The sequence below is a fragment of the Talpa occidentalis genome, unplaced genomic scaffold, assembly GCF_014898055.3.
Source record: "Talpa occidentalis isolate TD23 unplaced genomic scaffold, MPIMG_talOcc4v2.1 talOcc4.6, whole genome shotgun sequence".
Taxonomy (NCBI): domain Eukaryota; kingdom Metazoa; phylum Chordata; class Mammalia; order Eulipotyphla; family Talpidae; genus Talpa; species Talpa occidentalis.
In genome coordinates this window covers 45,264,305-45,291,584 of record NW_023604972.1, presented here as the reverse complement: position 1 = coordinate 45,291,584, position 27,280 = coordinate 45,264,305, and positions in this window count along the sequence as shown.

Sequence of the window (27,280 nt, the reverse complement as noted above, 5' to 3'; positions counted from 1 at the left end):
GGGGCTTTGGAAAGTGATTTAGGGAGAGAATTTCTGAAGTTGACTCTGCATATATATTTGTTTTCACTGTGGGCATAAATAACTAAATATGGTAGGTGGGAAAGCTGGAGTTGAGGCAGCAGGGATAAAAATGCATAGAATACTTTGGAAACAAGTGAATAGAAAGTTCATAGGCCTCTAAGGACAAATCTTAAGTATTTCAAAAAATTTCCTGCGTTGTTGCCTATTCTCCGCTCAAGGACCAGTAAAAATTAGATTCTCCACTCTAGAAATTGAAATTGATGGGAGAAAACAGCACTGCCCTCATCATCACATTGCACCGGGGCCAGATGGAGAGCCCTATTCCCCATCTATGACATTGGGCACAGCCAGATGGTAAACAGATTTGGAGAAATGAAAATTGGTTCCTGCTGGCTTCTCCGAACTCAAGCATGGGAATCTTACCCATTGAGAGATTAGTTCCCTTCCATATATCACACCAACCATCCAGATCTTTTCAGTTCTTAGCATCTAACCTTTCTCAGAGAGCTCACTGCTTGGGACAATCCTCAGGAGTAGGTACAGAGATACCTACAAACAGGTTGTGGATGCTTGGAATCATCACCACTAAGCATGTGAGTTGTGGTAGAAGGGAAGAGAGGGAATATGGCAGAAACCTAGTAGTGCTCATAATAATTCGTTTTCCTCTCACTTCTGGACACCAGAAACAAGTCAATTTGAGGTCACACAAGACCTGTGGCCAATCAGCTGGCAGTGGAAGTCATGTTTGTCATTTCCAGTGTATGGCAATTGAGAGCACTTGTGAGTTCTTGCTCTCTCTCATCTTCTGCTTCAGTGTCCCTGGAAGTCTTGTGTTAGGATGAAAGCAACCTGGATTCCTAGGTCACCACTTGGCAGAAAGCTGTCTTGAAAAGTTGCTGTACCTGAAGTAGATGTGTATGGGTGAATTCAGCAAGATTTTAGGATTTGTTTATTGCTGCAACACAGCAGAGCCGCTCCTGACTAAAACAGGAAAGGATAAAATATGAGTGTGTATGGAGGTTCCAGGAGTCTTACTTGCCTCATCATATTCCAGAGCCACAAAGAAATGTTTCTGTTCTAAAAAAGGAGACATTAAAAACCTTTAGGGAAGGTGAATTTTCTTTTCTCTATGCTTCAGTATTATCCTTTACAGTAAAAATGTACTTCCAATATAATTTTTAAATTAAAAATTCTAGAAAAGTTGAGAAGTCTTCATAAAAAGGGATTTGGAAGACCCCCACATCACTCAAAAATGTTTCCTCCAATAATAGAAAGATTTATTTGGTTTACCATGGGCCAACTGAGGCAGAGTAAACAAAGTAAACTATCCTGGATTGAATTCAAATTCAGATGCATTGTGGAATTGCTACCTGAAGACATAGCCTCAATCAGCTTTATTCTGAAGGTTGATGGAGAAGAGCACAGCATGCTCCAGTGAGTCAGACTTGGCTTTTTGTTGCTTCACAGTGAAGTGTTCCAAAACCTAAAATTCCTTAAGCAAAAAGGCAATGGTTTATGTTGATAAAGTGTATTCACGACAAAGAGCCTCAACTATTTTGTAGAAGAAGACAAGATATAAAATAAAAAAAGATAGGACCTCCCTGGTGGTGCAAGGGATTAAGACACAACCTATGAAGCTATCTGCAGCATTTCAGCATGAGTTTGATCCCTGGCCAGGGAGCAACATGAGTTCGATCCCCAGCTGGGGAGCTACCCACATGGTGCAGCAGACCTCTCCTGACTCACCTGCTGCTTCCCTCAGCAGTGTATTTCAGTCGATCTGCCTGTTCTGTTCCCCACTTTGTCTGTGGTGAATCCTCTCATACTCCACACCTCTGTCCTGTACCCTAGTTCTTGTATGCATAAATTAATAAATCTTTTTAAAAAATAAAATAAGATAGTACCTAAAAAATAAATGCTACTGACTTGGGGAAAATGTGGAATCACCACACTCATGAATAAACCACAAGAAATTTGAGAAGCCAGTTTTCATGCATTCCATGAGACATCAGTTCACTTTACTATGAAAATGACGTTCTCTGTTAATATTTTGGTGCACGAGCAACTGATTAAGATCATAACAAATGCCAGCTTCATAAATTCAGCTTTATGACCCTGGCAGCACCATGGACCTTGGAGGCAAAGCTCCCATCAACTGTTCCACATAAAAACACATTCACAGAAATGTCTGTGTGTCACCAAACATTGGAAAGAAAGAGGCCAGACAGGCAAGAGAACCTTGACCTTCTCATCTCTTTACTCGCTCTGTTCCTCTATTTGCTGCCTAAACTTTCTAAAACTTTGAAAACCTCTTATCTGTAATTTATTCTCCTCAGTTGATTATTCACTCTTAAGTAGGAAGAAGTTTCTCAGTGAATTACCACAACCAGGAATTTTCCCGATAAGCCTTTTGTCTCTAGCTGGGAAGCCTGGGCTGTTGGACCCATTAGAGGGATTTAACCTATCAACACTCAGAACATTTTGGAGCTAAAAGGCCTAAGAAATCACACAAGGATTATTAATAAATTGGTGCAGAAGTGGAAGATAATCAAGATCATTTCATGCTGTGGGGGAGAAGGTTAAAAAAAAAAAAATCACAGCTCTACCAGTCTCTCCTCTTCAAAAGGCACCCTGCTTTCCTCAAGGAAGATCTGGAAGGCTAATGGGGGGCCTGTTTCCAGGAGCCTTCAGTGGTGGTCAAATTTTCTCCCTGCCCTTGACTGCCTAGCCCTCTCCAAACATCCTGTCTTTTTTATTTATTTATTTATTTATTTTATTTTTTTAAAGGTTTATTTACAAGGGAAGGGAAATGAGGAAATGTACAACTCAGGGAGAAAAGAGGGAGATAAATTCTTAAATGTGTCCTACCCATTCCACCCACCTGGAATCCCAAATGACCTGCCGAGACCAAACCTGCCTGGCCAAGAGCATGAGCCAAGTGTGCCCAACCCCACTAACACGGTTGGTTTTTATTTACAAACAGAGAAAATGGCTGCTTAACTTGGCCCTAGATCCTCGCCACTTCCTTTTGGGTATCCTGGGATTTGTACTTCCCGGTGTCTTGATGGGGTGGCAGCCACAAAGCTTGTACGGAATTAGCTTCACTTTTTGCCATCATTTCCATGGTGTTGAAGATCAAATGTATGGATGCTGGCATACAGTCTCAGATGAAAATTTTCTCAGGGTTCCCACGGGAAAGCAAACCAGTCTCTCCAGGTTTTGCTTTCCAAACATCCTGTCTTATAGCTCTGGGACCCCTCTCTCTTAGCTGGCTGAGGGGCTTGGACACCTTCCCTACATCCAGCTTTGAATATTTCCTCTTCCTGTCTGGTTAAGAACTGAGACCTGAGAAGGTCTTCCTCTAGGAGACTTGATTTATTTTCATTGTAGAAATATATTTGCATACCACCCCTTTTCTGAAGCTTTAGAATGCTCTAATTTAATAATGAAATACCCTAGGTTACTCTGAATGTAAGAAAATGAGGTATTCTCTGTTGAAATTTCAGTTAAGCATTCATTCATTATTAGATGTCCCCAGAATTCCCAAATGCCTCAAGAAAAAAAAATACACGTGTTATCTCACCTTTTACTCATGTTGTAAGAATTTTTTATTAAGCTTGAATAACTGTATTGAAGTTAAATTGGTCTGACCGAACAGAAACTGTGATTAACTCAGTACTTAAGCCCAAATTCCAACTTACTCTGATAAAACAAGAATTTGTTTTTGATTTTCCATCTGTTTTTATGTTATATCTCCTTATCTTCAAAAATATTTAGAAGGGCCTCCCTGGTGGTGCAAGGGGTTGAGCACTGCACTATGAAGCAAACCATAACTTCTGCGGTGCAAGTTTGATCCCTGGCCAGCCAAGGTGCAACCCACATGGCAAAGGAGACCTCTCGTGACTTGCCCACTGCTCCCCTCAGCAGTGTATTTCAGTCAGTCTGCCTGTTCTGTTCCCCACTTTGTCTCCGGTGAGTCCTCTAACACCCCTGCATCACTGGCTTGTACCCTAGCTCTTGCATGCATAAATAAATAAATCTTAAAAAAAATTAGAATTCTTTGGAAAGCCTTAACAAGATCCCTTTAAGGGGCCTCCCTGGTGGTGCAAGGGGTTAAGACACAACCTGTGGGGCAGTCCGTGGCCTCTGCAACACAAGTTCAATCCCCGGCTGGCCAGGGAGCAGCCCACATGGCACAGCAGACCTCTCCTGACTCGCCCCCTGCTCCCCTCAGCCGTGTACTTTGGTCAGTCTGCCTGTTCTGTTCCCCGCTCTGCCTCTGGTGAATCCTCTCACCCTGCCGCACCTCTGGCCTGTACCCCAGCTCTTGTATGCATAAATAAAATAAAATCTTAAAAAAAAAAAAAGATCCCATTGAGGAAAATAGGTTCATTTTGAACTAATTTGAGTAAAAATGATTCTTTCAAGTTTTCAAAGTATTATTTATAGAATTAAAATTTCCAAAATTAGACTAATGGATGGATTTTAAATTTAAGATATCTTAAATAATATAACTTCTTGATGATTTCCCTGTTACAACTTTAATGTAATATGTTTTTTGAGTAGCTTAAAAACTTCATCAATCTTGGGCAACATGATATATGTTGTAGATTACATAATGATCTATATAGTGTCGTTTATAATCCTTAAGAGACTATATTATTAAAATGTCAAGACTCCAATGGAATAATTCACAGAATCATGCAAAAACATGATTTAATCCAAAGTCCCAACATTACAATAACCATGTTACTAGGAAAAGAGTTTAAAAACTGTCATTGGGGGCCTTCCTAGTGGTGCAAGTGGTTAAGCACACACTGTGAAGCCATCCGCACCCTCTGCAGCACAAGTTCGATCCCCTGCCAGCCAAGGAGCTACCCACAAGGCACAGCAGACCTCTTCTGTCTTGCCCACTGCTCCCCTCAGCAGTGTATTTTAGTTAGTCTGCTTGTTCTGTTCCCACTCTGTCTCTGATGAATCCTCACCCCCCACACCTCTGGCCTGTACCCCGGTTCTTGTATGCATAAATAAATAAATCTTAAAAAAAAAAAAAAAACTGTTATCGAGTCTGAATCTCTCTCACTGATTTTGGGTCGGGCCACCCACCACCACAAATACGAAGAAAAGGGCCTTTGCTGCAGCAAAGAATTAAAGGTTATTCTAACCAACAGGATAGAGGGAGAGGGTCTAGCTACCAATCAATGGTACAAGGTGGCGTTGCAGCTAGAGGAATTGGCAGGGTGAGACTAAGGCCTGCTGCTGCTGAGGTGGGGGGCTGAGGCAAAGGCCTGCTGCTCACCTAGCTGGCAGGGTGGCTGCCATCTGCATCAGCTCCAATGAAAGAGAGAGCAAGCCTAGTCTATTCCTCCCTTTTCAAAGCTTACAAAATGGCCCTACAGCTCCACCCCTTTGGGAGCTTGGCCCCTCTGAACCAAGCTATTCCAACAACCAGAGATGTCAACTAGATGTACAATAGAAGAATTGGGGTTTTATTGCTTCTGTCATCCTCTCTCATGTTTGTGAATGTTAAAGAACAGTGAAATGGCTGAAAGGCAGGTAGGATGAGAGAGGTCAGCAGAAAAATACAGATAGTAAAAAACACATATTGAATAGCCAATCCCATAGTAAACTGGTATTAAAGGTGCTTTCAACTATTGATTAACCAAACAAATGAAGGAGTGGGGGAGGGGGTTCCTGTTTAGTTTTGCAAGCTTGCCATAACAAAGTTATGCCATAGTTCTGGAAGCTAGATGTCCAAAATCAAAGTGTTGGCCAAAGTGAGATCCTTCTCCTTGACTTTAGATGGCTGTGTTTTCCTTGTGTCTGCACACTGCCTTTTCTTTGTACATGTCTAATTCTTCCTTTTTTTAATATTTATTTTATTTATTTATACAAGCAATGGGTACAGTCAGAACTGCGGGAGGGTGAGGGAATTCACTATAGCCAGAGCAGGGAACAGAATAGGCAGACTGACAAAGTACACTGCTGAGGGGAGCAGCGGGCATGGCAGGAGAGGTCTGTCGCACCATGTGGGACCTCGCCGGGGATCAAACCGGGGCTGCAGATGCTGCGGGCAGCCTCGCAACGCAGCGCTCAACTGCTGCGCCACAGGGAGGCCCCATGTCTAATTCTCCTTAAAAGGACACTAGTCATATGGAATTGGAGTCCACTCCAACAACCTCATTTTAACTTATTTGCCTATTTAAAGACCTTAAATACAGTCATATTTTGATGTACTGGGGGTCAGGACTTCTAGTGGGGATATTATTAGCCCATAACAATGTTCTGTTTCCAGCAGAATGGTAGACTAACTACCCTGGCCAAGCCACCTGCTAAAAACCACCAAAAGTTCCATTTACAATATGCAAACCATCTTTTTAAATGCATCAAGGAACTGAGAGAAAAAAAAGATACACATACCCATTAGAAACAAACTTAAAAGTGTCAATTTAGGGCCCTCCCTGGTGGTGCAAGGGGTTAAGCACTGCACTATGAAGCAAACCACAGCTTCTGCAGCAAGAGTTAGATCCCTGGGCGGCCAGGGAGAAACCCACATGGCAAGGCAGACCTCTCCTATCTCACTGGCTGCTCCCCTCAGCAATGTATTTCAGTCAGTGTGCCTGTTCTGCTCCCCACTCTGTCTTTGGTGAATCCTCTCACCCCCTGCGTCTCTGGGGGTGCATAAATAAATAAATAAATCTTGTATGCGTAAATAAATAAATCTTTAAAAAAATACTTAAAAAAAAAAGTGGCAACCTGGATAATAAAGGGAGCAGTGAAACTGATTTCACTTTGAGTACACTTGTCATGCATTTGGGTTTTTTGTTTGTTTTCTATTTTCTTGTATTAGCAGGGAGCAGAGAACAGAAGATGAAACCCAACACCTACGAAAGTCAGGAATATAATAAAAGCACCCCACATGAAAGGGGTAAGCACTCACTGTAAGAGTGAACTAGACATAAATCTGTCCCTGACTCATATGCCAAACCACTGCACCACACAGAAAACTGTCACCTTTCAACTACAGCATCTGGTGGCAGAAGATTGTATTTGTTGGGGCACACAGGGTGCTATCCAGCTATAATCTGGAAATGACAGATTAAAAACAAAGACAAGTCACTTCAGATTGGTAGATAGCAATAGTTTTTTTTTTTTTTTTTAATTTATTTATTTATTTATACAAGCACTGGGTACAGTCAGAAGGGCGGGAGGGTGAAGGAATTCACCAGAGCCAGAGCGGGGAGCAGAGCAGGCAGAAGGACTGAAGTACACTGCTGAGGGGAGCAGCAGGCGGCAGAGGAGGTCTAGTGCACCATGCAGGACCCTCCTCTGGTGGCCTGGGAGCGGCCGGGGATCGAACCGGCGCCGCAGAGGCCGCTGGCAGCTTCACAACCCAGCGCTCAACCGCTGCGCCACCAGGGAGGCCCGGTAGATAGCAGTTTTAATGAAACAGGAGCTTACCTATGAGGCTTTGTCAAGACAAGAGAAATAAGACAGAGCTTTCTGTCCCATTCCCTGCCAAATCTCAAAAGTTTTATAAAACATGTGCAGTCCAGTTAGTCCCAACAAAGCCAATACACACTTTCTCAAGGCTGTATCCTTGGAACAGCTTATGGGAATGAAGAAACCCGGGGGATGGTGATCTGGAGAGTCATTGCCTGGGTCTAGCTCACAGGTGAAAAAGGCAGTAACTTTTTAAAAAAAAAATTTATTTATTTATGCATACAAGAACTGGGGTACAGGCCAGAGGTATAGGGGTGGTGAGAGGTTTCACCAGAGACAGAGTGGGGACAGGACAGGTAGATCAACCGAAACACACGGCTGAGGGTAGCATCGAGCGAGTCAGGAGAGGTCTGCTGCCCCATGTGGGTGGCTCCCTGGCCAGGGATCAAACTGGTACAGCAGTGGCTGCAGAGAGTTCCATAGGCTGCACCACCAGGGAGGCCCCGGCAGTAACATTTTTCGATGATCTTTCCCAACTGGATCTCTTCTTAATAATTAAGTTACAAATCAGTCTCAGACTAAATTTATACTACTTTTGTTGACCAAAAAGCTCTAAAGCCTAGAATTTAATTTAAAGTACTGTTAGGCCCCAGGTATCTGGTAGCAGGGTCCTGGTTATTCATTACATTTAGATAAGATACCACACTCCTCCAAACTTGGTATTCTAAAACAACAGGTATATAATTATACTCATGGATTCTGTAGGCTAAGAATTTGGAAAATACACCCAGCAACAACTTGTCTTTGCTCCATGGTGTTTGGAGCCTAGCTGAGAACACTTGGAGACTGGAAGGTGAGTCAGGAACTGGAAGGTAACATTACTTGTAAGCTAGCTTGCTTGTATGGCTAGTTGTTGATGAAAGGAATTAACTAGGACTTCAGCTGAGGCTGTTGGTGAGAATACTTGTACTTGGCCTTTCTCTGTGGCTTCGTGGGCTTTCTCTTACCATCATGGCTGGTTCCAAGTACAAAGCATCTCAAGAGAACTAGAGGGAAACTGTATTGCCTTTTATCTCCCAGTCTTGGGAGTCACATAGGATTCATTCTAGTCAGCAGCCCTCGGAAATTCAAAGTGCAGAAACACAGACCCCACTTCTCATTGGAAGGAGTTGTCAAAATCACATTTTAAGAAGAGCATAAAAGATAGGAGAGATGGTTATCACCATGTTTGGAGGATATAATCTGCCATCCAGACGCACATGCAAATTCTTTCTGAAAGGTAATTTTTCAACTTTTTCAACTTCAATTTTTCAACTCAAAAGGTATTTCCCCAGATAACATTTAAAAAAATAGCAGCATAAAAATTGTAAAATACACAAAATTCATAAGAAAAGAAGGGATTTTGTAGAAGAGCTAGAGAAACAACCAACAAAAGAATCATCCATGCTCCTTCCAATATTAGAGTTATTAGACACAAAAATAAAGTAATTATGCTGAGTATGGCCAAAGGAACCAAGGAAAGTTATATATGGTCTCCGTATAAACATATATACTATATATAAAAATATACATATATATATATATATATATATATAGGAAGAGTATAAAAATGACCAAACAAATTTGAAAAAGAAGTAAGAACTAACTAGAATTTTGAAAGTTGAAAAATATAAAAGTTTACATTTAAAATCAATGAACAGGGCCTCCCCGGTGGCGCAGCAGTTGAGCACTGGGTTGCGAAGCTGCCCGAAGCCTCTGCAGCGCCGGTTCGATCCCCTGGTGCTCCCAGGCCACTGGAGGAGGGTCCCACATGGCGCGCAGACCCCTGCCGCCCGCTGCTCCCCTCAGCAGTGTGCTTCGGTCCTTCCCCGCTCTGGCTCTGGTGAATTCTCTCACCCTCCCGTGCTTCTGACTGTACCCAGTGCTTGTATAAATAAATAAATAAATAAATAAATAAATAAATAAATAAATAAATAAATAAATAAATAAATAAATAGATCTTAAAATAAACAAATAAATAAATAAAATAAAATCAATGAACAAGATAGACACAGATTAGCCACAGTTAAGGAAGGCATGAAATTGAAAATAGATCTGAAGAAATTATATAGACTATAGCACAGAGTCAAAGTGTTTGAGAATCTGAAAGAGAGGTTAAGCTATAGAGAATAAAAGACAAGCTCTAAATACATACCTATTCAAAGTTCAGAAAGGAGAGGAGAGAATGAGATAGAAATAATATTTGAAGTGGTAAGCTCTGATCATTTTTAAAATCAGTGAAAGACATCAGTCAACAGTTTTAGAATTATCCATGAATATCAAGCAAGATATATACAAGGAAAGATGCACCTAGAAATATATAGAAACTTCAGTAATTCAAAACCAAACATTTCAAAATTTGTTCTTCCAAACAAATCAGGTTAACATCTCAACAAATAAATGAAAGTTCTTAGATATTAGGATAATAATTGTTAAAGATGTCAACCTAAAATTATACACCTGGCAAAAATATCATTCAATAATGATAGTGAAATAAGGATTTTCAGAAATAAGAAAGTACAGGAAAAGCTACAACTAGTGCATCTCAACAGAGGATATTCCTAAAGTTTGAAAGATGGAAAGTGATTTAAGATGGAAAGTCTTACTGGCAATTAGAGAAATAGAAAATAATAAGTTGTTTTCATCTATAAAATTAACAAAAAAGTTTATTTAAAATTCAGGATAATACCCAAAGCTATCTAGGATAAAATAGACACTGCCAGACACTCCTGACAGGAGTAAAAATCAAGACAAGTTAATTTGGTTTAGATCATTTGACTCAGTAATTTCATTTCTAGGAATCTATCCCAAGACAGAACCTGAAATAATAAGGATTCAAGTACAAAAAGGAATGTATATTTATTTTTTTAATTAGAAATTCTGTTCTCCTCTTTTTCTTTCATGCTCTTGCTTCCTTTCATTAAAATGTTCACTTCCTTGGGAATTCAATCCAAACACATTAAATTGGAACTCAGCGAGGCAGGCATCCCAAGAGTGAGCTAGGGGGAGAGGCATGGTAGCCCACATGGGATCACAGAGTCCAAATGGAGTGAAAAGGGAGTCTCTTTAGGAGAATGACTTTGTTCAGCATATAGGAACCCCAGCAGTGAGAGGAGAGCATCTGTGGGAGTGTAGTGGCATACCCAAGGCAGGGTTCACACCCCAATCAGGGTGTGGAGGGCATTTGCAAGGAAAAGAGAGACATGACAGTCATGGAAACTGGTTACGTACAAGACATCGATCAAATAAGTAAATATATTGAATATAAAGGAGCTAGAGTTCTCACTGCCAGAAAAACAAGTTATAATTTTTAAAAAGGAGATAACAGGAATGAGGTGTTAGCTTAGAATTGGGGATATTGATGTGAACTTATAAATCTTTACATGTAGAAATAGAATTAGAAAATGGAATAAATATAAAAGATCACATGCATATATGTATGTCAATTCTGAGGGTATGGGAGTAGTGGTCCCCAGATAGCAATTAGCTCACTAGTGCCCAGATGTTGGTTTCTAAATACCCTTCTCTACTAAAAGGAACCAGGGTTCTTTGCAAAAATAGTTGATTCCACTATTGGGGCAGAGAAAATACAATGAGGCTGGAGCATCTTTTGCCAGAAAGTGAGAATGGGCATAGAGAATAATGCAGACATCTGAAGAGGGCACATAAGTCATTGACTAAAATAAAATAACATGAGTCCAAACTCATCCATGTGCTGTAAATAAAATGATTTGGCAATTTGAAAAGGAGTAACTATCTATGTAGTCTCCAAGTATCTCCCCACAAATTACTTTGTGATAACACACAAAGATTAATGAGAGAGAAAAGATTAATGGTGCAGTGGAGAAGCATGGCAGATACCACTTTAACAAAGTGATGAAATTTAACATCACCAGTAATGGGACAAATTGAAATCATGTATTACCTGATTGAATCCAATAAGAAGAGTACAGCATTGTTCTGGAATACACTCACCAAAGAGGCATGACTTGAATCTAATCATGAGGAAACAACCAACAAACTCGTTCTGTGGGGACTTTTACAAACTAATAACTTGTAATCTTCACAAGTATAGAGGAAATGAAAGTCAAGAAAGGTATGAGGAATTGTCCCACATTAAATGAGGCTAATGAGACGTAACTAAGCATCATACATTATTATGGACTGGATCCTTTTCTGTAAAAACTATTATTAAAACTTGTTTACGTTCAGTTATTAAAATTTATTCAAGTGAAACTTGAATAAGGTCTGGGGATTAGATGGTAGTAGTGGGCCAACATTACCTTCCTAACTTTGGTAGTTGTATTATGATGATTTAGGAAAATGTCCTTGTTTGTGGGTAATACAAACTAGAGCATCTAAAGAGAGGAGATTATTGAGCATCGCGTTAGCAACTTATTCTCAAATGATGCTGAAAATAGTTCTTTGTTCTGTTCTTTCAACTTTTCTATAAATTTGAGATTGTCTCCAAGTGTGTTTAAATAGAATAATCTAAATATCAAATAGCCTGGAAGGTCTTCCATAATCTGGCTCCTACTTCTCTAACTTCATCTGCCGCCCCTGTATGCACTTCAATATCTTATATATACCTTCAAGATTGAATTCAAAAGATTCTTTTTTTTTTTAAAGATTTATTTGTTTATTATTTATACAAACACTGGGTACAGTCAGAAGCACGGGAGGGTGAGAGAATTCACCAGAGCCAGAGCGGGAAGCAGAGCAGGCAGAAGGACTGAAGTACACTGCTGAGGGGAGCAGCGGGCGGCAGGAGAGGTCTGCACGCCATGTGGGACCCTCCTTCGGTGGCCCGGGAGCAGCGGGAGATCAAGCCTGCGCTGCAGAGGCTGTGGGCAGCTTCGCAACCCAGCGGTCAACCGCTGTGCCACCAGGGGAGGCCCCAGGATTCCTCTTGATCAGCACAGATCATATTTCTTATCATCATGAATGTACTCAAATTTCTTGCCCTCTGACCTCCTTGAGGCAGGAACTGTGCCTTCTTTATCTGACAATCTTTATTACATGACGCTGAGTAAATTCTCATAATTCTTCGTTAAATTGAGAGATAAATGAATAAACAAACTGGACTTCCTTCAAACAGGCTCCTTCCTCCTGCCCAGACCATTAGTAATTTCCTTCTTCTGAAATGTCTCCCTAGGGCCCGCTACCAAACTTTACTATTGTGCCATCTGCAAAGGGAAAACTTTTAAAAGACTCAGATTCATTTTCATGGAGCAGGCTATGAAGGGTAAATTTGGAGCTGAGAGGCAGTAAGTTGATAACTGTCATAAAGCACATAGTAATTCTTTTTATTTTTTATTAAAGCTTATTGAACAATGACAAAATTATACTACTTTTAAAATTAGAAAGCAATTCTTTATAGAAAGCTTTGTGAAAAGTAAACATTTTTATACAATGATTGAACAGAGTCATCTACATCCTTGTTTCTTTCTTTTTTAAGATTTATATATTTATTCATATAAGAACTGGGGTACAGGCCAGAGGTATGGAGGGTGAGAGGATTCACCAGAGACAGAGTGGGGAACAGAACAGGCAGATTGACTGAAGCACTGCTGAGGGGAGCAGCAGCAGAGACAGGAGAGGTCTGCTTTGCCATGTAGGTCACCTCCCTGGCCAGGGATCGAACTCATGCTACAGTAGCTGCGATTGCTTCATAGTGCTGATGCTTAACCCCTTGCACCACTAGGGAGGCCCCTACATCCTTGGTTTGTAACATGTCACAAAGTCTCATAGAACAGACTTTGGGTGGCTTTTGTTAGGTCCCCAGGAAACAGACAGCAGTAATGGTGCATTGAGAAAGCCTGTAGAAGCACATAGTAATTCTTTTTAAAATTCATGATTGATAGAGAATTGAGGGCCAAAAAGCCAATAAAACTTCAAAAATACCTTAAAATAGTTATTTTATTAATTAGAATAGTATTTACAAGAATTATATGTCCAAGTCAATATGCTTTTCTGATGTAGAGATATTATTTGGTAGGTCCATGGTGTTGGAATTCTCTGGCCGAACGCAAAGCCCTTTGGGAATTACTGATTGAGAAGGGGACGTACAAAATACCTTGGCATAGCCACATGCCTTTTATAATTTTCCTATTACCTTTTCAGGTTTCTTTCTTTAGCATTTTTCCTCATTCTTCCTATATACTAACCAAATAAAAAAATCCTGACCAGTTTCTTCTCATCCTTCAAGACCCTCTTCAAATTCTCCTAAGCTTTTCCTGACTTCCCAGACTGTTTTCACTCCTTCTATCGTTCCACTAAAGAATATACATATATTCTTTCTGGGGGGAGAGGGATACTTATTTATGGACTTCCCAATTCTGTTCTGAGTACTTTATAATCATCTATTCTATAAAGTAGGTACTTTTACAATCATTGTTTTGCAAATGAAATAGAAGCTTAGCAAGACTGTAATTCTCACTTAGCTATTGAGAAACAGAGTGGGAAAGTGAGCCTGAATCTGGTTAAGTATAAAAGTCACATGCTAAACCCTTATGCAATAATAATTAGTTATCATAGCACATTGTAATATTTTAGTTTATCTGTTGCCTGCCCCCTCCACCAGATGGGTAAGACTCACTCTTACCCACCTTTGTATTCTTAGCACTTAACACAGTGCTTAACAAATAACAAGTGCTCACTATTTTTTTCCCCCCTGGGATGAGTAAATGCCATTGTACATATAATAGTCAAATAAAAATTCAAGTACCCAATAGTAATTGTATGTCAAAGTGAATGGTATAGGCACTAAGTGGTCTTAGAAGCTCTTAGAAAGATCCATATGTACTCTAACATTTGTGAAGGCTTCTTTATGGTCTGGAACTAAGACATTTATTTTCCTGGCTCCTTCCCTGCAGGCTACAGTTTGGCAATGGCTTCCTTTCTCTACCTAAGGCCACAGTTCCAGCAGGCAACTGTCCACTATACTTATAGCTCTTGCTGGTTCAGGTAAACCTTCCCCACTCCTGGCTCCTTCCAGTTTAGCAGTAGTAATGGCCTCCTAATGTGACCACCTTTTGGGTGAGTCACCATTTCCTATTAGTTTTCCTCATCCAGACCACTCATTTGTAAAAATCCTGTGAATTTTTCTCTGATACCCCTTAACTGTACTATCTATATCCTGCCAGTGCCCTGAGTGACACAGAATGTAAGAAAAAAGAGGAGTCAATGATGACTCCAAAGTTTCTAGTCAGAACAACTGGAAGAAAGGAGTTGCTATGTACTGAATTGGGAAAAGTAATGTGCAAAATGAGTTCATGAAAATGATATGGGAGTAGGGTCTCCCTGGTGGTGCAGCGGTTAAAGACAGCACTATCAAGCTATCGCCAGCCACTGCAGTTATCCTGAGCCCATACTGGCCAGGGAGCTACCCACATGGCGCAGCAGACCTCTCCTGACTCGCCTGCTGCTCCCCACTCTGTCTAGTGAATTCTCTCACCCCTCCCTGGCTTACACTCCCTTGGTTTACACTTGTACCTCTGGCTTACACCCCAGTTCTTGTATGCATAAATAAATCAATCTTAAAAAAAAAAAAGATATGGTAGCTGCTCACTGAAAAGACTAGAAAACTGAAATGTAAAGAAGTGAGTGAGTGAGTCGAAGCTCCTGATCTGCTGAGCACTACAGTTCAGATGGAAAAGTCCATCAGGTTGATTCCTAAAGGGAAAATGGACTCAAATCATTCCCTTAAGGAAGGGGCCAGAGATCAGTTCTTACTGCTTGAAGGTGGAAACAAAACAGAACAAAACTTATTGATTGCTGCCTGGGCTATAGCATTTAGAAGCTTCAGGCCTAGGGGAAATCAGGTTCTGCTAAACACCCAATGCACAAGACAACTCTTTCAACAATTACCCAGCCCAAAATATCAATGGTGCCGAGTCAGAAAAACCCTGCTCTGCACGAGAGAAGCACCAAGTGCTTCCATCTCAATGTCTCTGAAAACAGATGGGATTACTCTACAGTTTGATCTAGGTCCTCAAATTCTACTGGAAACCAATTTTAAAAGTAACTGTGGCAGGGCCTCCCTGGTGGCACAGCGGTTGAGCGCTGGGTTGCGAAGCTGCCCGCGGCCTCTGTGGCACAGGTTCGATCCCCGGCTGCTCCCCGGCCACTGGAGGAGGGTCCCACATGGCGCGCAGACCTCTCCTGCCGCCCGCTGCTCCCCTCAGCAGTGTACTTCGGTCCTTCTGCCTGCTCTGCTCCCCGCTCTGGCTCTGGTGAATTCTCTCACCCTCCCGCGCTTCTGACTGTACCCAGTGCATGTATAAACAAAAACAAACAAACAAATAAATAAATAAATAAATAAATAAAACATGCCTCTATTAAAAAAAAAAAAAGTAACTGTGGCAATTATTTTGGTATTGTCCAAAAGAGGCCTTGCAGGAACAGGCACCACATTTGGAGTATTTGTTTTGGGGCCTAGAATTGAACTTTACAATAGTATGGCGAAGTGCAAATGCACAGATGGACATAGCTCCACTCGGTATAGCATAGGTCTACTCGTGGTTTAATTTTTTTTTAAGATTTTTTTTTTATTTATTTATACAAGAACTGGGGTACAGTCAGAGGTGCGGGAGGGTGAGAGAATTCACCAGAAACAGAGCGGGGAGCAGAACAGGCAGATGGACCAAAGACACTGCTGAGGGGAGCAGCAGGCAAGACAGGAGAGGTCTGCTTGCCATGTGGGTTTCTCCCTGACTGGCTGGGAATCGAACCCTCATGCAGAGGCTATGGACAGCTTCACAGTGCAGCGCTCAACCTGCTGCGCCACCGGGGAGGCCCTACTGGTGGTTTAAATAGAGCTTCTTTATGCCCTCAAGTTTGCAACTGAAGTTAATAAGGTTGTAAATTCTGGTACAGCTTTATAACCCATGCAGGAACATTTCCAGGAAACAGAGTAAACCCCGTGGCTAATGATAGATTCTGAAGCAGGCCTCCAACAGGGCAGCATTCATCCAGCACAATCTCATTCTGTGTCCCAAGAATTCTCTTGGGACATACTGACTGACCTGGAGCAGATAGACAAATTCACTGGAGAAGGCAGCCTATACTCCAGGAGTGCCTTTGTCCTCTGCACAGTGGTAAACTGAGAACCTGGGTCTGGCGCAGGGCCTTTGAGGACTGCTATCAGATGAAGAAGGGGAACTTTGCAAATAAGCCATCAAGCCTCAGGGACTTGGATGACTCAGTTGTTTATTAACATTCTGGCAGAGACATTCTTATAAACTAAGAACGTTTTTTCCCCCAATTTGAGCTAGGAAGTCTTGTATCTAAAATAGACCTAATTCATGTCCCAAGAAAGGTCCATTCTAAAAAATTCTATATCCTGGGCTGATTTATGCCACTCCAACCCCTTGAAATCTGGTTAATTTTAAAAATGTTTATTTTACTTTTTCCCTATCATCGCTTGCATCCCCTTTCTTGCTTCCCCTTCAAGTAGCCTTTGAAACCTCACTTCATTTGTAAATGTCTCCTAGTTCATAGTTTAATTTGTTGATTCATCCTGATTCTGTTATACTCACATATGTGAAAACATCCAATGTTTGCCTTTATCTTTCTGACTTGTTTTACATAATTCCTTTGAACTCCTTCCATTTTGGTGTAACAGGTAACATTTCATCTTTCGGTACAGCTGAATATTAGTCTATTGTATGGTTGATCTGATCCTTTTATCAGTGGATACTTGGGTTGCTTCCATGTTCTAGTTACTGTCAACAGTGCACAATAAACATTGTGGAACAAATGATTTTTTTTTAAATAGGGTCTTTAGTTTTTAAAAAATTTTTTATTAATTGATTTTTTTTCTTACATCATTGTAGTCTCCATTGTTCAGCCACCACCATATCACTTCTGAACCATTGCCATATTCCCTTGTGTTCTTCCTCTCCTGTTTTGCGCTCCCTTCCACCCTTTGCTGTATGCCTCAGTTTTACCGTCAGCTTGCTAGTTTTGACTTTTTTTGACCTTTTATTTGGTTTCTTTATATTCCACATATAAGTGAGACCATCCAGTATTTATCTTTTTCCTTCTGACTAATTTAGGCTAGCATAATCCTTCCAGTTCCATCCATATGGAACAAATGATTTTTTAAGTTAATGGTTTCATGTTGTTCAGACAGATGCCCCAAAGTGGGATTGGTGAGTACTACAGTTTAGGTTGTCAAACTAATTCAGTAATTTAATTCAGTAAACTCCATTAACTGATTTGTTCTTTTTTTTTTTTTTTTGAAGTACTCCTGGCTTTGTGCTTTTTTTTTTTAAGATTTATTTATTTATTTGTTTGTTTATTTATTTATTTATACAAGCACTGGGTACAGTCAGAAGCGCAGGAGGGTGAGAGAATTCACCAGAACCAGAGCAGGGAGCAGAGCAGGCAGAAGGCCCGAAGTACACTGCTGAGGGGAGCAGCGGGCGGCAGGACAGGTCTGCGCGCCATGTGGGACCCTCCTCTGGTGGCCGGGGAGCAGCTGGGGAGCAGCCGGGCTGCAGCCGGGGATCGAACCGGCGGCGCACAGGTTGTGGGCAGCTTCACAACCCAGCGCTCAACCGCTGCGCCACGGGGGAGGCCCAACTGATTTTTTCTTGATCACAAAAATATATGTAGGTAATCTCTTTAGATATGTATGTTTTGAGCTTTATGCATATTAGCAATCAGTTAATGTGATAAGACCACTGATTCACTTTACAAAGTATTTTAACTCATAAATTAGCCAAGGTTTATTTATACTATTATTAAATCTGTATAATTATTAAATTATACACAAATTATTAAATCCTATGCATTAAACATATATCATGAGCACGATGTGAAACATAGAATACATTATAAAATATAATCATTGTAGTATCTGGAGTAACTTTTTTTTTGTTGTTTTTAAAAATTTACTTATTTATTTATTCATTTATACAAGCACTGGGTACAGTCAGAAGTGCAGGAGGGTGAGAGAATTCACCAGAGCCAGAGCGGGGAGCAGAGCAGATAGAAGGACCGAAGTACACTGCTGAGGGGAGCAGCGGGCGGCAGGAGAGGTCTGCGCGCCATGCGGGACCCTCCTCCGGTGGCCGGGGAGCAGCCGGGGATCGAGCCTGCGCTGCAGAGGCTGTGGGCAGCTTCACAACCCAGCGCTCAACCGCTGCGCCACCGGGGAGGCCCCTGGAGTAACTTTTTTAACCTCATTTTTAAAAAAATAACATTTGGTATTGATGTGTTTTTCTTTCTCATTTTATGATGGAAAAATGACATCTATAGGAGCATATTCTCCTCCAAATAATGTAAATATTTTATGAAATATCATATTCATTATTATTCTTGAGGCTTTTGTTTTCCTTCTTGTTATTGGTTTGTTCTTTCTGGTTATAGAACAGCTAAATAAAAAATAAAAGTTTATGACTTATTCCACTTAAACCTTGTATACAAAATTTGTATTCTTTCATATAGTGATAATAATTAGAAGCCCCAATAAATGCACAAAAATATATATCATTAAAATCTTATTAATTCACTATAGTGGTCACTTAGTTTTATCTCAAAATGTGGTCTTCAGATTCAGGTGCTAAAATGCGTATTCAAGCTCTCACTTCAAAAATTTCTGATTCAATAGATGGGGAGTAGACCCAAGAACCTGTTCAATTTTGTGGGGGGTTTTTGGGACCCATTGATTTTTTTCCCTCAATACAGCAAGTAGCACTCTTACAAATATCCTTTTTTTTTTTAAGATTTATTTATTCATGCATACAATAACCAGGGTACAGGCCAGATGTGCGGGAGGGTGAGAGGATTCACCAGAGACAGAGCAGAGAACAGAACAGGCAGACTGACTGAAATATACTGCTGAGGGGAGCAGTGGGTGAGAGAGGAGTGGTCTGCTGCGCCATGTGGGTATCTCTCCGGCAGGGATCGAGACAGCTAGGGACAGCTTCACAGTGCTGCGCTCAACTGCCTGTGCCACCAGGGGAGGCCCTACAAATATCTTCTTTTAAAACATGTTTTTTTCCAGTTTTATGTAGACAAAATTGAATTATTTAAAGCATTTAATGATTCAATGTATATTATGAAAGAATTCCCAATTGAATTAATTAACACATCCATCACTTCATATATTTACCTTCTTTTTTTTGGCACACTTAAATTCTACTTTCTGTGCAAATTTCAGTTATGTAATAACGCCTTCCAGCTTAATCCATGTTGTTGCAAGTGGCTGGACTGTCTTCTTTTTAAAGGCTGAATAATATTCCACTTTAAAAAAGTGGACCACATGCACCACATAACATTTCTGTCAACAATGAATTGCAAATACTATGGTGCATATATCCCTATATTCACCTAGGTGTGTAGTAGACTAGGCCATTTAGGTTTATGTAAGCATACTCTATGACATTTGCATAATGACCAAATTGCCAAGCAATGCATTCCTCAGAATGTATCCCCCTCATTAAGCAATGTATGACTATATATAAAACATATTTTCTTTGTCCACCTGTTGATATACATTTAAGGTTGTTTCCACGCTTTGGTTATTATGAATAACATGTAGTGAACATATCTCTTCATGATATGATTTCATTTCCTATGGACATATACCCAGACATGAAATTGCTGGATCATGAGGCAGTTCTGTTTTTCTTGAGGATCCTCCATACTTTTTTCATTAATATCTGCACCAATTTACTTTCTACCAGCAAAGTACACAGGTTGCCTTTTCTCCACATCCCACCAGCATTTGTTCTCTCATCTTTTGGATAATAGATATCTTAACAGATGTAAGATGACATTTCATTGTGGTTTTGATTTATAGTTCCTTGATGATTAATATGTTTAACACATTTTCATTTATTTGTTGATCTTCTTTAGGAAAATGTCTATTCAATTCTTCTACCCACTTTTTAATTGGATTATTACCTCTTTTGCTATTGAGTTGTTGAATTCCCCTTACATGTTTTATAAATATTTTCTCTCATCTTATAGATTGCCTTTTCATTTTGTTGATGGTTTATTTTGCTGTGCATAGTATTTTAGCTTCATGTAGTTCCACTTATTTTCTTCTAGTAGTTTTACAGTTCCAAGTCTTACCTTCAAGACTTTAATCTATTATAAATTAATTTTTTGTGTGTGATGTAAGACAGGATGTGGATATTTAGTTTTCCTACCACCATTTATTGAAAAGACTATCCTTTTTCCATTTTTGTGCCTAATGAAATTTGAGAAGCATATATTTAAAAAGATACCTGTTGTGTTTGCTTTCTCATCTGAAATAGAAAATCCATTTCTACCTGATTTTGCCTTGACAATTTTATATTCTTTTTCCTTTAAAAAAAAAAGTCTCAAACTGTAGAAAGGATGCAGAGAAAGAGGAAACCTAGTACAATGTTGGTGGGAATGTAAGCTGTGCAACTATTTTGGGAAGCAATCTGGATTTACCTTAAAAACTAAATGGGAATCCCATATGACTCATCAATCCCACTTCTGGGCATCTATCCAAAGTATGTGTAACCATCAACTCTAAAAACTACATGGTCAATAATGTTTATTTAGGATATGAAAACAACCTAAATGCCCACTGATAGAGGACTGGATCAAGAAGATGCGATATATCCACACTATGGAATACTATTCATACATAAGGAAAGATAAAATGTTACCATTTATAGCAAGCGGAAGGAATTCAAGAGAATTATATGTAGTAAAGCAAGTCAGAATGACAAAGACAAATACTGGCATTTACAGAGCATATGCCTTGACAAAGCAAAATATTTATAAAAACTAGCAATCATTAATAAATGAAGTAAGGTTTTTTTTTTTTAAGATTTATTTATTTATGCATACAATCTGGGTATAGGCCAGAGGTGCAGGGATGAGAGGATTCACCAGAGACAGAGTGGGGAGCAGAACAGACAGATCTACTGAAATACACTGGTGAGGGAAGCAGCTGGCAAGATAGGAGAGGTCTGCCCTGTCATGTGGGTAGCTACCTGGCCGGCCAGAGATAGAACTTGTGCTGCAGAGGCTGCAGATAGCTTCACAGTTCTGTGCTTAACTACCCTTGTGCCACCAGGAAGGCCCTGAAGTAAGGTTTTTTTTTTTTTTTTTTAAATAGAGGCATGTTTTATTTATTTATTTATTTGTTTGTTTTGTTTATACATGCATACATGCACTGGGTACAGTCAGAAGTGCGGGAGGGTGAGAGAATTCACCAGAGCCAGAGCGGGGAGCAGAGCAGGCAGAAGGACCGAAGCACACTGCTGAGGGGAGCAGCGGGCGGCAGGAGAGGTCTGCACGCCATGTGGGACCCTCCTCCAGTGGCCGGGGAGCAGCCGGGGATTGAACCGGCGCCGCAGAGGCCGCGGGCAGCTTTGCAACCCAGCGCTCTACCGCTGCACCACCGGGGAGGCCCTGAAGTAAGGTTTTTGAGGTTAAGAGAGAGCAGGGAGGGAGAAAGCTTTCAAGGGGATGCAAGGTATGGTGATCATAAAAGAAATGTCTCAAACTGCCTAAGCTTCAAGCCCCACAAAACCCTCAATCTACTCTTGCTGTGGATAGATTTGAGAGGTACGGGTGTGTGTGTGTGTGTGTTTTATATACATGTGTATGTGTCTGAATTATATCCACAGATCATGGGATTTGAAGGAACATGATGGAAAACAAACAAGATACATTTCAAAAGGGCATGTAAATATGCTATGTCCAAAATAAGAAGGAATCTGTGGGTATAGATGCACCACATTTTCAGTTTTTCTGCCTTCTACCCTTTGCCTTCAGGTTTATCTCAGGTGACCCCATTTTCCTGGATATAGCTGTCTAAGCCAGGGTAGACACTTGATTCAGTTGTTCTTGGTTCAGAAGTTGAACCAAAATACAGAGATTAAGGCTATTGGTATTGTGCAGAGGTGGTCTTAGATGTGGATGCATGAGACAGACATGACGCTGCGGTAGATCAAAGCCTCAGGTGAGAATTGTGGGGGATCAAACCTTAAAAGCTTCAGAAAAATCATCTGTATGGGATATAGGGAAGAAACAAATGGAAATACCCAGAGAAGCAGAGATGAGAGATCATTGATCCCAGAAAGGGATGACATTCTACTTCTATGAAAACAGGGCTCCATGTTCTGAAATTAGTCACTGCTGCCCCTTGAGTCTCTTCAGTCATTAATGTTTCCACCCATATCCACAGAGCTGATTTGTATGGGGTTTTGTTCTCAGCAGAGATCCTTCTATCAAGATGATGTTATACTTACAGGCACAGTTTTCAATAGTTAAGGATGGAAACACACATCCTGTGCTAAAGACTGTAGGCCTTCCTGTGGCATACAGTATGGTATTAGTAGATATCAAAGAACAGGAGGTTAAGGATCAATAGGCATGCAACTAGGGTGATGAGAACCCCATATAGGAAGACTTCCTACCTACAAAAACTAAACTGAACAGGAAAGGGTTACATTCAGCTTCATGGTTTTATTCATATTAGTTATATCTTTATTTGTTATAGTGTTAATGTCCATTTAAGGTATGGAAATTTAAGAGTCAGAATCTGGGTTTTTTTTGTGACAGTCAGTGCAGAGGTCACACTTTTTGTTGTGGCAGTCAACATAGGAACTGCATGGCAGAATGGACCAAGATCAGATCAAGACATTTTTCTTTGGGCCTCCTTGGGAGCACAGGAGTTAAAGTCTCAGCGCTATCAAGCTATTGTCAGCCACTGTGACATGAGTTCAATCCCCAGCCTGGGAGCTAACCCACATGGCGCAGAAGACCTCTCCTGTCTGCCCACTGCTTCCATCAGCAGTGTATTCAGTAAATCTGCCTATTCTGCTCCCCACTCTGTCTCTGGTGAATCCTCTCACCACCAAACCTCTGTACCTCTGGCCTATACCCCAGTTCTTGTATGCATAAATTAAAAAAAAAAACTTTTTTTAAAAAGGAATTTTTCTTTACTTTTTTCTTACTACCTCCACCCTGCTGCTCCAAAATCAAGAGAAGTAGGATGGAGTGGAGCTATTAGTCAAAGCACCAAATCCTAATTGTTGCTTTTCTAAAAAATGTTTTTAAAAAAATCATATTTGTGTGTGGGAGAGTTTGCTTATGATCCAAAAGGTCTATTTCCTTTATCTCCTATGCTAATAACAGTTTAAGCTAGATCCAAATATAGCTATATTGCATAGTAAATGGTTATAAGGAGAAGTGATGTGTGAAACTTCTGGGTTAGGTGCTTCCTTCATTTTTTTCCCTTCTAGTAGGTTGTAATCAGGATGAGGGGGTTGAGTCATTTTCGGGTACAAAAATGAAGTCAATACCCAAAGGACAGGAAAAAAAGCATAAGATGTACAGAGCTGTAGTCTCTAGCCTTGAGAGCCATCACATTGATATCTCTCTATTTTTTGAGTCTCTTTTTCAACAATACAGCCAGTACCCTATAAAAGGCCATATAATGCAGACCTTTTAGATGATTCTCTCCACATGTGTTGGAATCTGACATAAACCTAGGAGACGAGCACAGAATATGTTTGGAGAAATGATAACTATACCTCTACACAGCAAGTCAAAATCACAGGTAACAAACAGAGTCCTGGAAGTTGAAACAGATCCATTGAGATTTCAATAAGATCTTAGAATAAATGAGTGTTTAGGGATCATTTGGAAGTGAGAACTTGAAGTACTGACTAGGAATACTTAGGAAAGAGGCACACTTGTATATAGGTACCATATAAGGGGAAATTCAAATAAAAACACAAAAATAGTTGACAAAGGACAGAATTTCTTTTTTTTAAAAGATTTATTTATTTATTTATATTTAATTAATTAATTAGTTTATTTATTTATTTATACAAGCACTGGGTGCAGTCAGAAGCGCAGGAGGGTGAGAGAATTCACCAGAGCCAGAGCGGGGAGCAGAGCAGGTAGACTAACGAAGTACACTGCTGAGGGGAGCAGCAGGCGGCAGGAGAGGTCTGCGCGCCATGTAGGACCCTCTTCTGGTGGCCGGGGAGCAGCCGGGGATCGAACCGACGCTGCAGAGGTTGCAGGCAGCTTCGCAACCCAGTGCTCAACCGCTGCGCCACCAGGGGAGGCCCAGGACAGAATTTCTTAATGATGGTGGTATATTGATTTTTCTTTGGGGGAAGAAATAATTTGGGTATCTCCAAAAATGTAAAACCTAAAGGTCAAGATCTTAGCTATTAGAAAAGCAATAGGAAGTATTTACTCTACTTGTGTCATATAAAACTTCATACTACATCACTGGAAAATATAGAGTAGCCTATGAATTTTGGGGCATTTGCTTCCTTTCCATATGGTTTAGTTAAATCTGGAGAATATTGTGCACAAGCTCTAACCAACATTAGAGTAGGTCCAAAATTCCTCTGAATTAAGAGCTCTAAAACTTCAGGTTGTTTTTTTTTTTTTTATTACAAATGTATACAGAAATTTCTGGGCCTCCCCTGGTGGTACAGGTGGTTGAGAGCAGCGCTGTGAAGCTGTCCGTCACCTCTGCAGTGCAAGAATCCCACATGGCACAGCAGACCTCTCCTGTCTTGCCCACTGCTCCCCTCAGCAGTGTATTTCAGTCAGTCTGCCTGTTCTGCTCCTCGCTCTGTCTCTGGTGAATCCTCTCACCTTCCCCGCGCATCTGGCCTGTACCTCGGATCTTGTATGCATAAATAAATAAATTAAAAAAAAAAAACAAATGTATACAGAAATTTCTAATTTTATTACACAAAATAATTCCATAGTTGTTCCCAATTTTCCCTTAAAATTATGATCACTGTATATTTTCTAATAGGCATACTTAAATGTTTGCAACATTATCTCCTGATTCTGTGGCTGGCTTGATATTTTAATTCAGCCCAAGGCATTGTATACAGTCAATGCTTAACAAATATTTGGGCATTTATTTATTAAATCAAATAGTATCTCACCAACTTTTGCTCTTCTAGGCAATGTTTTCTGTAAAATCAACTGATATTAGCTTCAGTTTGTACCACGCAATGTACTATATTGTATTTAAATGTGCCTTGGAGAAGGATTTAGTGCACTCTCACTTGTAAAGAATTGGAAAGGTAACTTAAAATTTTTTTTAAGATACCTACTTTTGAAGGAAGAAGAAACAAGAGATTTTACCGAAAAGACATCATTTCATTGAGATACTGGCAAATACAACATGGAATGATGTTGCTCTGGTCGCATACTTCCTCCTGGGAAATAATGCCAGCATCTTCTTTGAGGCTCTTACTCAAAAGAGAGGCTTGACAAAACAAACAAACAAATGACTGTTGAATGATAGAATAACAATTTATAAAACACAGTTAACTGAAGAACTGAGTTGGCTGATACAACTAAATACAAAAATGTTTCTGATACAAAAAATAAAACTTAAGAAAACTGAATAATAAAGACTGACTCCAAATATAATCCTCAAGTACAATGTTTTTTCCTCATCTCTTTCTTAACTAACCATAATATTAGCTATTCATATTATTATTTATATTAATAATTCATGAATTATAATCTATTATAAATAAAATTTTATGTTTCTACTTCTTTGTTGACAGAAAATGAATTTTTCTCTTCAAAAGTAAAAGTTATATTTAACATGAAGCTTTCTTTTGCACTTTGTCAGTTCTAAAGGATGTGGGGGTGGGTAGAGAGAGAATACTTTGGAACTTCATAGGAGGAGCACAGAGAAGGGACAGAGGCTGCGCCTTGATTTCTATGGGGTGACCTAGAGTGGGCAGGGATCACAATCTGAATAGTTACTAAAGTGTCCAGACATTTCAGGGGTTTATTAAGTAGTCACATTCAATGTACATGACCCAGGACTCCCCTGGTGGCCTAAAGGTTAAGTCTCACTCAGTGGTTAGCACATCGCTAGGGCCTGAGTTAGCACAGGTCAGGGAGCGAACCCACAAATTGCATAGCAGACCTTTCCTATCTTACCCGCTGCTCCCCTTAGTGTATTTCAGTAAATCTGCCTGTTCTGCTCCCTGCTCTGTTTCCGGTGAATCTTCTCACCACCCCTCCCCACCAACCTCTTGCCTACACTCCAGTTCTTCTGTGCAAAAATAAATACATCTTTTAAAAAATACATCAAATTTTATGCCTCTACTTCTTGTTGACAGAAAATGAATTTTTCTCTTCAAAAGTGAAAGTTATATTTAACATGAGGCTTTCTTTTGCACTTTGTCAGTGCAAAAGAGAGAAAAAAAACAGCCGAGAGAGGGAGATCACTTTTCTCCAGCCTCTCTTTACCTAGAACAATATAGACATTGAACACAAGGGACCTAATTCAACATCAGCAGTGGAGGTCTGTGTGATGATTGATAAGTACAAACATGAGGCAGTGACCCCCAAGTATCATGCCAAGGTCAGTACACATCTGGAGAGTGCCAAAAAGGCAGCAGTGCCAAAACAGGCAGATAACAAAGAGACAGAATTCTTTTAACGGCTGTCAGAGAGATCAAGTTAATTCTTCCAGGACTGCCAAAGGAAAGTAGTAAAACTGCATGCTGCAAAGACTGGGGTGTCAGCATTTACACAGAGTGGGGCTCAGAACCAGCAATTCCTCTTGTCATAACACTTCTCAATTGGGTTTAGCCTCTCAAGCTACTGTGCAGAATGAGGGTATGTATGAACACAGCAAATGGCTGATTCTTAACAAAAAACTTCTACTTAAAAAAATCTTTGAGTGACTTCCCTAATGTTGTCCTTTACTCTAATTTAACTAACATTAGGAGTAATTTTAGTATTATAATAAGATCCTGATTTTGTTAGC